Below are 5725 nucleotides of genomic sequence, written 5' to 3'. Positions count from 1 at the left end.
AACGTCCTGTGATTCTGGGCAATTCACTTAATCTCCCCGTGCCTAACAAAAAATTAATGGGTGTCCTCATGTAACGTAACTGGTGCTATTTAAAGCGCTCTGATTGGATTCCGGTCAAGTTTGCGCTATATAAAACTCTGCAAAAACAAAAAATAAAAACCTAAGGTCTGCCCACATATATATTTGGCGAACGGACCATTATTTTGCCGTTATAGCTACAACCCATTTCCACAATTAATGAGGATCCAAAAATACATGGGAGATTCTGACTAAGAAATGTATTCAGCTATTGCCAAACATTGTAATTCCTTTTCAACATAGCTATGTTAATTGACGATGTACAAATGACACATGAACAATGAATGTTGTTTTCAATCTGGGAATACACAATTGGCAATATCCTATTTAGATGCTGGAAAAATATTTAACGGGGTAGGTTGAATTGTTTTTATAGGATGTTTTCAGGAAATATGTATTGTAAAAATAATACAGGTATTCTGGAATTAGCCAATGGGCAATGGAGCAATAATTAGTAGTGATCTTGATCTAGACAAAACCATACTAATTTTTGCCTGCAGCGACTTCTACTCAGAGCAGCTGCAAGAGGACTAGGGGGAAAACTGCAGGGTGTTACAGTGTGGCCTGGTGGAGTGGTCTGCAGTGCAGATGGTGGCCCTGGGCAGGATTGCGGATGCGCCGCGTCTATGAAGACACCATTAGAGATTCTCCTTTGCTGCTGTCTCAAGCTGGCCTTTGTCTTGGGCATCCTGGAGAGCCTCCAGCGGACACTGGAACAGGGTTTGGGGACATCTGTTCGATTGGACCTTCACGGAGTCCTAACCACTGGAGCTGCAGCTAGTGCACCAGCACATAGCAAATCATAACAACCAGCATGGCAAACCACAGCAGACTTCCTATGACTTCACTGCTACTGCGCTGCTCTGCAATGCACTTGCCTTGCTGCAGAGATGCTGAGTGGATGGTGCTGCCCCGGTGGCAGAGAAGGGCAGTGCTTAAAGTCTTGCTTTACTGTTTGGACTGCTTTATTTTGCCCCCTTCCTCAGCCAGGATGGTCACAGGTGAGGAATGGACCAAGTGTGGAGGGAGTTCTACTTAGAGGCACAGTGAAAATGTAATGGCTGGGCTTGACCCTTCATTACTAGCCTCCAATATGAACTCAATATGACTAGGCACCTGTCCTCCCCCAGGAAACATTGATCTGGGAACAAGATAGAAGTCCACCCTCCCCGAGGCTAAATGACACCATGCCTCTAGTTCTAGACTTTGAGGGGCCCTGTACCCCGATAACAAATTCATGGTTCTCAGCTGCTCACACTCTTGTATTGGATCACAGGCACCAAGACTCAGGGGGATAATCTATCACAGTTATAGCCACAGCAAAAACAAAGAAAGGGAATAAGGTAAAAGACCCACTACTGAGGTCCCCAGCAGCTAAAGAAACTAACTAGAAAGCATTGAGTGTACCTAACGCCTCTGCCAATATGGGTGAAAGCTTTGATAGTTCCAGTAGCGCTGACCCCATCAATGATGAGTTCCTATTGGACTTGTTTAGAGACCTGAAAGCAGACATCCTGATTCTAATCCTGATAAAAATGACCTGACAGGATCTTACAGAGGTCAAACAAGACCTAAACATCTAATGGGAGAGAACTGTAGCATTGGCATAGGCATATGACAACAGGTAGCAGGAACAGGAATTCTTCCTTAAAGAATTCTTAGCCCTTCTGGACCAAGATTTCTAGCTGCAAATACATATGGAGAACCCAGAAAACATGTCAAGTAGGAACAATGTCAGGATCGAGGGGTGCAGAGTGATGCTGAATGATGCAGAAGGGGCAGACCTTGATTCCTATGTCCATAAAACTTTCAAAGCTCTCCTGGATAACCCAGTCTCTGAGGAAATCCTTTTGAACAGGACCCACTTTACTGCCAGAATTTATACATTAGCTCAATGTCCTATTATCATTTTAAATAGGGTCCAGTAAGTAGAGATTATGGGGCCTATTTGCAACCTGTATTTTATAGTAAGTTTAAAAACACCACTATAACAATGCTCATGTAACATAAAATGCTATTCACAAACCTACATGCAGAGGTCCCAGCCTCCATCTCTCCTATCTTTTATGCGTGGGGATCCTTGCCCTGCCTTTTGAGATTCCTGCACATATAGGTATATGTTTTTCTAGGATAACACAGGGAGAATGAAAGGAGCTGCAGCAAGATTTAGTCATACACATGTTTCCCCTCATCTAGGAAAGATGGGTTGATGTAACTCCTTACCACATGCACAGGAAGTTATTTTCTCAGGCGGCAAGTCCCCCTTTACTTGCAAGACAGATGGGTTCAAATGTTTTTTCTTGATGTTATATATGAGTCATATACAAAATGATTTTTACACTTAAGTTATTCACCACCTAGTTGACCATACCCTTGGAAGGGCTGAAGCCAAGCTGGTAACATAGAAAAGAACACCCTTCTCTTTCTCCTGAATTCTCCCAATGGGTGAAGTATTAACTGTTATCACTTTGAATGTGTGCAGCCTTAATAGCCCTAACAACAGAATTGGCATCCTCAATACACTGAAACATGTGGGAAGGGGTGTTCATTTTATGCAGGAGAATCACCTTGCATCAAAACATAGAGGGAGGCTTGCTTCCAAATACTTTCCAGAACAACACTTTGCAAATGTGAAAATTGAAATGAAGGCCATACTCTTTAGCAAAAAGGCCCACTTTGAACAAGAATCAGCTACGATGGACAAAATGGGGTGGTGGCTGCTAATAAATGGCTCCCTGAAATTGAAACCCTTCTTGCTGGTAGGTGACTGAAATGTAATTTTAGACCTCCATCTAGAAACATTGAGCCACCATGTTATGGGTACTTTCACCAGGGCTGGCTGAAAGAGATTGGGTTCTTTTGCCGCCATACCATCTCAGTTTGGACCTAGCCATATGCAAATCAGCCTTGACCCAGCTTCAATAGGAATGCTGCAGCCTAAACTGCCAGGCTCGGTCCTCCTTTCACCAGATCACAAGCAACTTAAGACTGGTTTCACCCTGCTTGTGGATCTTCAGCTGCATGTAGCTTGGTATGAGTGGCACTGTGAACACAGAACCCACATCTGGGCATACCCATTGCCACTTGGGGTATTACATCAAACACACAAAAAGTGATGGAAGGATGGCTCACAGTAAGTCTAACCACTGGCAATAGCTCTGGGTAGAATTCCAACCCATCGTTCTTTTGTTTATCATGCTACTGCAGTTACATTTCCAATATCTCCATGTAAGAAATTGGATTGTTGGTTGACTAGGGTGTGAACCCTGGTCAAGCAGCAACCACAATCCTTGTCACGGTGAGGCACCAGCCAACTCTAAATTAATCTGTGCTAAACACTCTGGCAGCTTGACTCAGAGCAGTGAGGCTTAACTTAGAGGCAAAATGCAAAGTATTTGTGCAACACTTCAGACAGTAATACATTTAAAACACCACACAAAAAGGATCCCACACCAAATTAGAAAAAGAGAGCTTTCCTTATAAATAAAACAAGACCTAAATGACAAAATCCAATTAGTACATAAGATTTATATGGCAGTTCTGAGGCACTGCAAGGCTGCAATGCAGAGTCCAGTGTCTTTGTCAAGGCTGCTGGTGCCGAGAAATGTGAGGGCCTATGCCAAGGATGCGTTGTGCAGCGATGCGATTCCTTGCAAGGGGTCCAATATACTCAGCAGCGGTGATGTGTTGGTAACGCTGGATCCACAGATAAAAATGGCAGATTACCTGAAGCCTACTACCAAGGATTCAGGACTGGGGTGGCACCACTTGGCAGAGTTGGCTCACAAATGGCAGAGTCCAGGTGCAAGGTTTTTGGAAGCCTTTTATGATCCTGAGACTTCAGATCAGGAGCCTAGCCAACTAGCTCTTGGAGTCACTTTGGGTTCTGGGTTCAAGAGGTGCCAGTCCAGTCCTTCTCACCTAGGCAAGAGGGCAGCAACCAGCAGGTCAGCAGAGCGGCAATTCTTCAGAGCAACAGTACAGCAGAGTGGCAGTCCTTTGAGCAGCAGAGCAGTCCTTCTTCCTGGTAGAGTATTCACAAGTCCAGAAGTGTAATGAAGAATTAGTATCTGAGGTCTATTATGTACATGCATTTGTGCCTTTGTACACTTCTCAGATTATAGTTAGGCTCATAATTCACTTGTACAAAACCAGTGAAATTCAGCAGTTATAGTTAGCTGGGCTAACTATAACTGTTTCTGCCAAGGAGAGGAACTGTGTGTGCATCCTGCTTGAGAAAGTATCTCCAAGGGCTTGAAGTGGAGCTTGCCCCCTGTTCAAGATGTCTCAGGAACAGCAAAGACCTCACCATCCTTCTAGGCACAGTCTCTGGTTTTGCTGGTTCCAGTCGCTGCAGAAGAAAAGAGCAGCTGACTCTGTCACCGAGTCCATCGCAGACTTCCTGTCCTGAAGGCACCACAAAGAGTACCGCCTCACTTCGCAACGCAACCCTTGTCTCACCGACCCCATCAATGAGCCGCTGTTTGCACCGCGTCCTGTGAGTACCGCACTCCTCACTGCTTTGCTACACGCTGCACAGATGCCACTGACTCCGTCGCTGCCCAACTCAAACATCAACCGGCGCTGTTGCCTCACCGTGACCTGCCAGCACCGCCTCGAGCACCATCTCATCCTGGAACGCAAGCCTTGGTCTCACCGACTCTGTCAATTAGCCGCTGCCTGCACAGAGCCATCAGATCACTGCATACTGAAACACTTCCATCCTACACCTCCTCTTGCTTCTTGCTTCCTCGCCCTAAGTGCGCCCGGTATGCCCAGACATGAGTCCTGGGCTCACTGTGCCACTGGATTCAAGCAATCCTGGCTGAAGAAAGGTGAAACCCCAAAACCAGTCCTAGGATGATTGTTTCCGGTCCAGGGAGGACCTGGCTTGGCAGTTCGGGCTGGACTGGTCCCATGAGGCACACGGTCAAGACTGATTTGCATATGGCCTTTTCTAAACTGGGGTGGCTTGGTGAGCAAATGAATGATGGATTTAACCCAGATCTCTTGACTGGGGTGAATGTTTTGATTTGTTCTGTATTCTGTCCATCAATTGTGTGTCTTTCACTTTCTAAAAGTCGCATTTCTAAATAGTAACGTGAAATACAACCTCACTACTAAGTAGGATTTATCACTACTATTCTAAATATATTAAACATGACAATGTCACTCCTTTCTGATCAGGAAGTATCACTTGAAAGTATATATGGGCATTCCCAATGCTAACCTATGGGAGGAGTAGGCCACACAGCACCCTGATCATAGGGTTACCTAGGGCCTACCTTAGGGGTGACCTATGTGCAATAAAAGGGAAGTTTAAGAATTGGCAAGTAGTTTTAAATGCCAAGTTAAAGTGAAAGTAAACTGCACACACAGGCCATGTGGTGGCAGGCCTGAGACAGGTTTGAAAGGCCACTCCTGTGAATGGCACAAGCAATGCTGCAGGCCCCCTAGTAGAATTTAATTTACAAGCCCTGGGTATATGGTATACCACTTTACAAGGGACTTACAAGTAAATCAAATACGTCAAACAGGTGTAAACCAATCATACCTTGTTTAGAGGGGAGGGCATATGCATTTTAGCACTGATTAGCAGACATAAAGTGCCCAGAGTCCTAAAGCCAACAAACAGAAGGTCAGAAAA

The sequence above is a fragment of the Triturus cristatus genome, chromosome 4_1 (assembly GCF_964204655.1).
Source record: "Triturus cristatus chromosome 4_1, aTriCri1.1, whole genome shotgun sequence".
In the NCBI taxonomy this organism is placed as follows: Eukaryota; Metazoa; Chordata; class Amphibia; order Caudata; family Salamandridae; genus Triturus; species Triturus cristatus.
Note: the sequence above shows the minus strand (reverse complement) of the source record.